Consider the following 11,578-nt stretch of genomic DNA (forward strand, 5'->3'; position numbering starts at 1 on the left):
TGTCATCCGCTTCTCCTCCTGTCCTCAATCCCTCCCAGCATTAGGGTCTTTTCCAATGAGTCAATTCTTCGCATGAGGTGGCCAAAGTATTGCAGTTTCAGCTTTAGCATCAGAACTTCCAAAGAACACCCAAGACTGATCTCCTTTAAAACAGACTGGTTGGAACTCCTTGAAGTCCAAGGGAATCACAAGAGCTATCTCCAACACTATAGTTCAAAAGCATCAACTCTTCAGCACTCAACATTCTATACAGTCCAACTCTCACATCCATACATGACCACTGGAAAAACCATAGCCTTGACTAGATGGACTTTTGTCGGCAAAGTAATGTCTCTGCTTTTGAATATGCTCTCTAGGTTGGTCATAACTTTCCTTCCAAGGAGTAAGCATCTTTTAATTTCATGGCTGCAGTCACCATCTTCAGTGATTTTGGAGCCCAAAGAAATGAACTCTGACACTGTTTCCACTGTTTCCCCATCTATCTTCCATGAAGTGATTGGAGCGGATGCCATGATCTTAGTTTTCTGAATGTAGAGCTTGAAGCCAACTTTTTCACTCTCCTCTTTCACTTTCATCAAGAGGCATTTTGGTTCCTCTTCATTTTCTGCCATAAGGGTGGTGTCATCTGCATATCTGAGGTTATTGATATTTCTCCCGGCAATCTTGATTCCAGTTTCTGCTTCCTCCAGCCCAGCGTTTCTCATGATGTACTCTGCATATAAGTTAAATAAGCAGGGTGATAATATACAGCCTTGACATACTCCTTTTCCTATTTGGAACCAGTCTGTTGTTCCACGTCCAGTTCTAACTGTTGCTTCCTGACCTTCATATAGGTTTCTCAAGAGGCAGGTCAGGTGGTCTGGTATTCCCATCTCTTTCAGAATTTTCCACAGTTTATTGTGAGCCACACAGTCAAAGGCTTTGGCATAGTCAATAAAGCAGAAACAGATGTTTTTTTCTGGAACTCTTGCTTTTTTGATAATCCAGCAGATGTTGGCAATTTGATCTCAGGTTCCTCTGTCTTTTCTAAAACCAACTTGAACATATGAAATTTCGTGGTTCACGTATTGCTGAAGCCTGGCCTGGATAAGTTTGAGCATTACTTTACTAGCGTGTGAGATGAGTGCTATTGTGTGGTAGTTTGAGCATTCTTTGGCATTGCCTTTCTCTGGGATTGGAATGAAAACTGACCTTTTCCAGTCCTGTGGCCACTGCTGAGCTTTCCAAATTTCCTGGTATATTGAGTGCATCACTCGCACAGCATCATCATCCAGGATTCGAAATAGCTAAACTGTAATTCCATCACCTCCACTAGCTTTGTTTGTGTGATGCTTTCTAAGGCCCACTTGACTTCACATTCCAGGATGTCTGGCTCTAGGTGAGTGATTACATGATCGTGATTATCTGGGTCATGAAGCTCTTTTTTGTACAGTTCTTCTGTGTATTCTTGCCACCTCTTCTTAATATCTTCTGCTTCTGTTAGATCCATACCATTTCTGTCCTTTATCGAGCCCATCTTTGCATGAAATGTTCCCTTAGTATCTCTAATGTTCTTGAAGAGACCTCTAGTCTTTCCCATTCTGTTGCTTTCCATAAATATATATAGCATTGATCACTGAGGAAGGCTTTCTTATCTCTTCTTGCTATTCTTTGGAATTCTGCATTCAGATGCTTATATCTTTCCTTTTCTCCATTGCTTTTCGATTCTCTTCTTTTCACAGCTATTTGTAAGCCCCCTCAGACAGCCATTTTGCCTTTTTTTTTTTTTTGCATTTCTTTTCCATGCGTATGGTCTTGATCCCTGTCTCCTGTACAATGTCATGAACCTCCATCCATAGTTCATCAGGCACTCTATCAGAGCTAATCCCTTATATCTGTTTATCACTTCCACTTTATAATCATAAGGGATTTGATTTAGGTAATACGTGAACGGTCTAGTGGTTTCCCCTCCTTTCTTCAATTTAAGTCTGAATTTGGCACTAAGGATTTCAAGATCTGAGCCAGCTCCCAATCATGTTTTTGCTGACTGTATAGAGCTTCTCCATCTTCGGCTGCAAAAAAATATCATCAGTCTGATTTTGGTGTTGGCAAACTGGTGATGTCCATGTGTAAAGTCTTCTCTTGTGTTGTTGGAAGTGGGTGTTTGCTATGACCAGAGTGTTCTATTGGCAAACTCTATTAGCCTTTGCCCTGCTTCATTCTGTACTCCAAGGCCAAATTTGCCTGTTACTCCAGATGTTTCTTGACTTCCTACTTTTGCATTCCAATCCCCTGTAATGAAAAGGACATCTTTTTTGGGTGTTATTTCTAAAAGGTCTTGTAGGTCTTCATAGAACCATTCAACTTCAGCTTCTTCAGTGTTACTGGTTGGGGCATAGGCTTGGATTACTGTGATATTGAATGGTTTGCCTTGGAAATGAACAGAGATCATTCTGTCATTTTGAGATTGCATCCAAGTACTGCATTTCAGACTCTTTTGTTGACCATGATAGCTACTCCATTTCTTCTAAGGGATTCCTGCCCAAAGTAGTAGATATAATGGTCATCTGAATTAAATTCACCCATTCCAGTCCATTCTAGTTCACTGATTCCTAGAATGTTGACGTTCATTCTTGCCATCTCCTGTTTGACCACGTCCAATTTGCCTTGTCTCATTGCCTTGACCTAATATTCCAGGTTCCTATGCAATATTGCTCTTTACAGCATCTGACCTTGCTTCTATCACCAGTCACATCCACAACTGGATATTGTTTTTGCTTTGGCTCCATCCCTTCATTCTTTCTGGAGTTATTTCTCTACTGATCTCCAGTAACATATTGGGCACCTACAGGCCTGGGGAGTTCCTCTTTCAGTATCCTATCATTTTGCCTTTTCATACTGTTCATGGAGTTCTTAAGGCAAGAATATTGAAGTGGTTTGCCATTCCCTTCTCCAGTGAACCACATTCTTTCAGAACTCTCCATCATGACCCATCTGTCTTGGGTGGGCCAATGCGGCATGGCTTAGTTTCATTGAGTTAGACAAGGCTGTGTTGCTTGTGATCAAATTGGCTAGGTTTCTGTGATTATGGTTCAGTGTGTCTGCCCCTTGATGCCCTCTCACAACACTTGCAATCTTACTTGGATTACTCTTAACTTGGACGTGGGGTATCTCTTCACAGCTGCTCCAGCAAAGCACAGCCACTGCTCTTTCCCTTGGACAAGTGGTATCTCCTCACAGCCACCCCTCCTGACCTTGGAGTAGCTCCTGTTGGCCCTCCCACATTGTTAACCTCCCACAAAAGTGATATATTTATTCAATTGATGAACTGAGGTCGACATACCATTATCACCCAAAGTCCAGAGTTTACATTAGACTTCACTCTTTGTGATGTACAACATATGGGTTGAAAAATATACAATGACATGTATCTATCATTATAGTACCACCCAGATGATTTCACTGTTCTAAATGTCCTCTGTGCTTCACCTATTGATCTCTCACAACACTTGAGTCCTTGGCAACTACTGAACATATTACTGTCTCCAGAGGTTTTGGTTTTTTCCAGAATGTCTTATAATGGGCATTGTATAGTACATAACCTTTTAACATTGGTTTCTTTTATTAAGAATATGCATGTAAGATGTATTCTTATTATTTTATGCCTTGGCAGCTTATTTCTTTTTAGTGCTGAATAATATTCATTTGCTGGGATATACCATATTAACAACTTACTGAGCATGGCCCCACCAACCAGAAACAGACCCAGTTTCCCCCTCAGTCATTCTCTCCCACCAGGAAGGTTCCATAAGCCTTTTGTTATTCTCCATCAGAGGCAGACAGACTTAAAACCACAATCACAGAAAACTAACCAATCTAATCACATGGACCACAGCTTTGTCTAACTCAATGAAACTATGAGCCATGCCATGAAGGGCCACCCAAGACAGATGGGTCATGGTGGAGAGTTCAGACAAAATGTGGCCCACTAGAGAAGGGAATGGCAAACCACTTCAGTATTCTTGCCTTGAGAACCCCAAGAACCCAATGAAAAGGCAAAAAGATAGGACACTGAAAGATGAACTCCCCAGGTCAGTAGGTGCCCAATATGCTGTTGGAGATCAATGGAGAAATAACTCCAGAAAGACTAAAGAGATGGAGCCAAAGCAAAAACAATACCCACTTGTGGATGTGACTGCTGATGGAAGCAAGGTCTGATGCTGTAAAAAGCAATATTGCATAGGAACCTGGAATGTTAGATCGATGAATCAAGGCAAATTGGAAGTGGTCAAACAGGAGATGGAAAGAGTGAACATTGACATTTTAGAAATCAGCGAACTAAAATGGACTGGAATGGGTGAATTTAATTCAGATGACCATTATATCTACTACTGTGGGCAAGAAACCCTTAGAAGAAATGGAGTAGAAATCGTAGTCAACAAAAGAGTCAGTACTTGGATGCAATCTCAAAAATGACAGAATGATCTCTTGTTCATTTCCAAGACAAACCATTCAATATCACGGTAATCCAAGTCTGTGTCCGGATCAGTAACACTGAAGAAGCTGAAGCAGAAAGGTTCTATGAAGACCTACAAGACCTTCTAGAACTAACACCCAAAAAAGGTGTCCTTTTCATTATAGGGGATTGGAATGCAAAAGTAGGAAATCAAGAAACATCTGGAGTAACAGACAAATTTGGCCTTGGAGTACAGATTGAAGCAGGGCAAAGACTAATATAGTTTTGCCAAGAGAACACTCTGGTCATAGCAAACACCCTCTTTCAACAACACAAGAGATGAATCTACACATGGAAATTACCTGATGGCCAACACCGAAATCATATTGATTATATTCTTTGCAGCCAAAGATGGAGAAGCTCTATATAGTCAGGAAAAAAAAAAAAAAAGACAAGGAGCTGAATGTGGCTCAGACCATGAACTCCTTATTGCCAAATTCAGAGTTAAATTGAAGAAAAGAGGGAAAACCTCTAGACCATTCAGATATGACTTAAATCAGATCCCTAACAATTATACAGTAGATGTGAGAAATAGATTTAGGACTAGATCTGATAGAGTGCCTGATGAACTATGGATGGAGGTTCATGACATTGTACAGGAGACAGGGAGCAAGACCAACACCAAGAAAATGAAATGCAAAAAAGCAAAATGTCTGTCTGAGGAGGCCTTACAAATGGCTTTGAAAAGAAGGGAAGTGAAAAGCAGAGGAGAAAAAGAAATATATGCCCATTTCAATGCAGAGTTACAAAGAATAGCAAGGTGAGATAAGAAAGCCTTCCTCAGGTCAATGCAAAGAAGTAGAGGAAAACAATAGAATGGGAAAAACAAGCAATCTCTTGAAGAAAATTAGAGATACCAATGGAACATTTCATGCAACAGTGGGCTCAATGAAGAACGTAAATAATATGGACCTAACAGAATCAGAAGATACTAAGGCAACGTGGCAAGAATTCACAGAAGAACTGTATAAAAAAGATCTTCACGACCCAGATAATCATGATGGTGTGATCACTCACACTCACCTAGAGCCAGACATCCTGGAATATGATGGCAAGTGGGCCTAAGGAAGCATCACTCTGAACAAAGATAGTGGAGGTGACGGAATTCAGGTTAAGCTATTTCGACTCCTGAAAGATGATGCTGTGAAAGTGCTGTACTCAATATGCCAGCAAATTTGGAAAGCTCAGCAATGGCCACAGGACTGGAAAAGGTCAGTTTTCATTCCAATCCCAAAGAAATTCAGTGCCAAATAACGCTCAAACTACTGCACAGTTGCACTCATCTCACACGCTAGTAAGTGAAAGCGAAAGTGAAGTCACTCAGTCATGTCCGACTCTGTGCGACCCCATGGACTGCTGCCTACCAGGCTCCATCATGGGATTTTCCAGGCAAGAGTACTGGAGTAGGGTGCTATTGCCTTCTCCGACACGCTAGTAAAGTAATGCTCAAAATTCTCCAAGCCAGGTTTCAACAATACGGGAACCGTGAACTTCTAGATGTTCAAGCTGGTTTTAGAATAGGCAGAGGAACCAGAGATCAAATTCCCAGCATCCTCTGGATCATTAAAAAAGCAAGAGAGTTCCAGAAAAACATCTATTTCTGCTTTATTGACTATGCAAAAACCTTAGACTGTGGATCACAGTAACTGTGGAAAATTCTGAAAGAGATGGGAATACCAGACCACCTGACCTGCGTCTTGAGAAATCTGTATTAAGGTCAGGAAGAAACAGTTAGAACTGGACATGGAATAACAGACTTTTTCCTAATAGGAAAAGGAGTAGGTCAAGGCTGTATATTGTCATCTTGCTTATTTAATATATATGCAGAGTACATCATGAGAAATGCTGGGCTGGAAGAAGCACAAGCTGGAATCAAGATTGCCGGGAGAAATATCAATAACCTCAGATATGTAGATGACATCACCCTTATGGCAGAAAGTGAAGAGGAACTAAAAAGCCTCTTGATGAAAGTGAAAGACGAGAGTGAAAAAGTTGGCTTAAAGCTCAACATTCAGGAAACTAAGATCATGGCATCTGGCCCCATCACTTCATGGTGAATAGACAGAGAAACAGTGGAAACAGTGTCAGACTTTATTTTTCTGGGCTCCAAAATCACTGCAGATGGTGCCTGCGGCCATGAAATTAAAAGACGTTTACTTCTTGGGAGAAAAGCTATTACCAACCTAGATAGCATATTAAAAAGCAGAGACATTATTTTGCCAACAAAGTTCCGTCTAATCAAGGCTATGTTTTTTCCAGTAGTCATGTATGGATGTGAGAGTTGGACTATAAAGAAAATTGAATGCTGAAGAATTTGTACTTTTGGACTATGGTATTGGACTTGAGAGTCCCTTGGATTGCAAGGAGATCCAACCAGTCCACCTAAAAGGAGATCAGTCCTGAATATTCATTCACTTATGTTCTTGCTGAAACTCCAATACTTTGGCCACCTGATGTGAAGAACTGACTCATTTGAAAAGACCCTGATGCCATCAAAGACTGAAGGTGGAAGGAGAAGGAGACAACAGAGGATGAGATGGTTGGATGGCATTACCAACTCAATGGACATGAGTTTGAGTAAACTCTAGGAATTAGTGCTGGACAGGGAGGCCTGGCATCCTGCCGTCCTTGGGATCACAGAGTCAGAAACAACTTAGCAACTTAACTGAACTAAATTAAACTGACCAGTTTATCTATTCACCCACTGATGGACATCTTGATTGCTTCTGAGCTTTAACAATCGAGATTAAAACTGCTGTAAATACCAGTGAATATTTTTATGTGTATGTAAGCCTTCAAGTCCTTTGGGTAAATGTTAAGTGGTGTGATTTGCTGAACTGGAATTCATAATTCATGTCCATAATGCACATTCTGCTATTTTAAAGCATAAAATCCTCCAAATATTTCATTATTTGTTTAATCTACTGATGTGTTAATATTCACTTACATCAGCTGCTTATCTCTCTCCTTCTAGAATGTGTAAATATATCACACTTAATTTGGGTCATCAATTTTACAGTTACAAGATGTTAATACAGAAGAAAATATTAAAACATATATAATTCATGGGGAAAATTACACCACTCCAAATCCAGAAGAAAATGAATTGGGAACATATATTTTACCAAAAGAATATCACTATAAGTATAAATTCAATAGCCAAGGCCTTCCTATATTCTAATAAATACTTCAGAAGTGGAATTTTGTCTCCATATTCTGTAACTGTTATAAAAATCAATATAAAAACATGATATGAATTGAAAATATAACACAACAAATTGAAGGGAGATTGTCTAGATTATACCCTGTCCATTACAATATTATGATTCTATATTATTTGAATCTGTTACTTTCTGCTGAGTCAGGAAGAACAACTCAGTTGAAGGTCTATAATAAGACAGATGTGATCAAAATGTCTAATAAACAAAACAAAGTGAAAGAGGGAAAACCTGCCAGACTGTGAATATAAGTACTTAAGTGCAACTGTGCTGGGAGCCAGCGTGAGGAACTCCGCCCGTGGCAAAGGTCATGAGGAAGGAGGCTCGGCATACGCAAAGGCGGGATCGAGCCTCAGGAGTCCCCCTGGAAATTCTCGAGCATCTACCCCCAAAATCATAGTCTGCCTACTTTACTGCTTTGTGCTCTCACCTACACCTCTGACTTTACGGGGGGCTGTCCTGGGCATGACAAGAGTGTTTTAGTTCACAGCCATGAGAGGCATGAGATGTTCTAAACTGTATGAATACAGATTCCTTTGAGCAGTTAAAAGATTGATTAGAAATTGTATTGGTGAAGGGTTTTTCACTTGTTGGGCCAATGTTTGCTGCTAAGTTTCCATATCCCTTACCTGCTGTGTCCCTGGCAGTGTATTGATTAATATAATTGGTGTAAGTAGTAGCTTTAATGTTTGTAACCTTGGACCCTTGAGTTAATTCTTTTTCTTATTATAGTCCACCACACCTTTGCCCTTAGGTGCAACCTTATCTAATACTTTTGGAGGGTGGCGCCTGACTAATCACCTTTAGAGAAAAATAAGTTTTCTGAAGAAAGGGTCTTAAAATGTTAATAGGACTCTGGGCCAGTAGATGATGCAAATCACCTAAACTTTTCCATATGATAAGTTTGCAGGAAGAAAGCCTGGCTTACTTCATGACTCTACCCCTTCCCCCATTATCCTCTATGCATAACTTAAGGTATAAAAACTACTTTGGAAAGTAAAGTGCGGGCCTTGTTCAACGAAACTTGGTCTCCCCATGTCGTTCTTTCTCTCAGCTTCTGGCTGAATTATTCAGCCTCTTTTCTCCACTAAATTTTCTCACTGAGCTATCCTTATTTAACCACTCTTTATATCTTTAATTAACATTTAAATAAGCTGTTGTTTCCTAATCACCGATGCCATCTTCCCTTCGAAACCCCTGACTCTGGACCCCGGCACAACTGTACATAGCGAAGAACATAAGTCAAAATGTAAAAGGGCATGGAAAACATTAGATTAAAACCGTTGTGCTATTAGTCAGTCAAGAGACACAGAAACACAGCAGTGCAAAACACCTAAAGCAATGAAACTTACATTCTGGTATATGGGTGCTGTGCCACCCTCTACATAAAAGTAACTTAACAATAATCACTGCTTGTATTTACAGTGCTTACTTTCCTGAAGGAAATGAATACTATTTCTGTATCATAGGATTATATCAACACTACAGGAACACCAGACCACCTGACCTGCCTCTTGAGAAACCTATATGCAGGTCAGGAAGCAACAGTTAGAACTGGACATGGAACAACAGCCTGGTTCCAAATAGGAAAAGGAGTATATCAAGGCTATATATTGCCACCCTGCGTATTTAACTTCTATGCAGAGTACCTCATGAGAAACGCTGGGCTGGAAGAAGCACAACCTGGAATCAAGATTGCTGGGAGAAACATTAATAACCTCAGATATGCAGATGACACCACACTTATGGCAGAAAGTGAAGAGGAATGAAAAAGCCTCTTGATGAAAGTGAAAGTGGTGAGTGAAAAAGTTGGCTTAAAGCTCAACATGCAGAAAACTAAGATCATAGCATCTGGTCCCATCATGGGAAATAGATGGGGAAATAGTGGAAAGAGTGTCAGACTTTATTTTTTGGGAGCTCCAAAATCACTGCAGATGATGATTGCAGCCATGAAATTAAAGACGCTTACTCCTTGGAAGGAAAGTTATGACCAACCTAGATAGCATATTAAAAAGTAGAGATATTACTTTGCCAATAAAGTCTGTCTTGTCAAGGCTATGGTTTTTCCAGTGGTCATATATAGACGTGAGTGGACTGTCTGTATTGAAGCACTGAAGAATTGATGCTTTTGAACTGTGGTGTTCAAGGAGACTCTTGAGAGTCCCTTGGACTGCAAGGAGATCCAACCAGTCCATCCTAAAGGAGATCAGTCCTGGGTGTTCATTGGAAGGACTGATGGTGAGGCCAAAACTCCAATACTTTGGCCATCTCATGCAGAGTTGACTCATTGGAAAACACCCTGATGCTGGGAGGGATTGGGGGCAGGAGGAGGAGAGGACGACAGAGGATGAGATTGCTGAATGGCATCACCGACTCGATGCACATGAGTTTGGGTGAAGTCCGGGAGTTGGTGATGGACAGGGAGGCCTGGTATGCTGCGATTCATGCAGTCACAAGGAGTCGGACATGACTGAGTGAACTGAACTGACAGTAAAAGATAATATTTTTCTGGGGACTTGTAGGTCAATCTAAACTTGAAGAAAAATATGAAAATTTTCATTTTTATCTTCCATTTATCTTTTGTCACCTGTTGTCAGTTTCTTGCCCCATAACATTCTCATGGCATTTTTCACTTCTGTATTCATTAGTGTGTAAATCAGAGGGTTGTTCAAAGGTGTTCCAAATGTGTAAAACACAGCTATCATCTTATGTATGGGGAAGGTAGTTGCAGGGCGTGTGTATATAAATATGCAAGGACCAAAGAACAAGATGACCATGATTATGTGAGAGATGCAGGTGGATAGGGCTTTCTTCCTCCCCTCAGCACTGTGGTTTCTCAGAGAATGCAAGATCATAGCATAGGAGAACATCAGCATGGCAAAACTCACTGTACAGATGGCCCCACTGTTGGACACCAAGAGTAGGTTGGTCACATAGGTGTCTGTACAAGCAATTTCAACAAAGGCTGAAAGTTGATCAATGATCAATGATCGATCACATTGGGACCACAGAAAGGCAGACTCGAGGCTAGAAGAATCTGAGCTGAAGAATGAATGCAAGACCCCACCCAGGCCACAGCTACCAACACACCACAGATTCGATGGCTCATGAGGGTCATGTATCGAAGGGGCTTACAGATGGCCACATAACGGTCAACAGCCATGAGAATAAGGATGAAGATCTCTAGGCAACAAAAAAAAATGTGATGCAAAGACTTGGGTCATGCACTCATTGAAAGAGATTGTGCTCTTTCCCCTAAGGGCATCGGGAATCACTCTAGGGGCAATGGAAGTTGAGAGAAAGGTATCAGATAAAGATAGGTGGAAAAGGAAGAAGGACATTGGACTCCCAAGTGTCCTGCTTGTCTTGATGGTGGAAATAATCATGAAGTTACCCAGTAATGTTCCCAAATATAAAAACAAGAAAGTGACAAACATTATTTTCTTCCTAACAGGATCCTGTGATAACCCAAGTAGAATGAACTCAGTCACATTATTGTTCAGCTTCATGATTTCATGAATGAGATAAGAGATGGATGAGAGATGGATTATCTGCAAAAAATAAATCAATATACGGTGCAATATATGATGGAATATTTTAAGTAAAACCAAATTTGCTTACCAGGTATATTATTTCCAATAATTTATACTATATGTTTGTTTCTTAGTAATAACATTTGTTCTTCAATTTGTAATGACCATTTCATAGGGTCATTATGAGTCTCATATACGCTTGTGAATGTTAAACTTTCCAATAAGACTCTTTAAATACAATCCCTTGTTAGACCTGATATGATTATGATTAATTTTATGAATATATGTAATATATGGCTTCATTTTGTTATTCCCTTTGTCATTTTTTGGCC

The 11,578-nt window shown here is 40.2% G+C and overlaps 1 pseudogene; it reads right to left on the bottom strand.

Annotated features, from left to right (window-relative positions):
• Positions 1 to 10,286: 10,286 nt before the first annotated feature.
• On the bottom strand, positions 10,287 to 11,222 carry LOC129628318 (olfactory receptor 4C16-like; annotated as a pseudogene).
• Positions 11,223 to 11,578: the final 356 nt, after the last annotated feature.

This window comes from Bubalus kerabau, chromosome 15, assembly GCF_029407905.1.
Source record: "Bubalus kerabau isolate K-KA32 ecotype Philippines breed swamp buffalo chromosome 15, PCC_UOA_SB_1v2, whole genome shotgun sequence".
In the NCBI taxonomy this organism is placed as follows: Eukaryota; Metazoa; Chordata; class Mammalia; order Artiodactyla; family Bovidae; genus Bubalus; species Bubalus kerabau.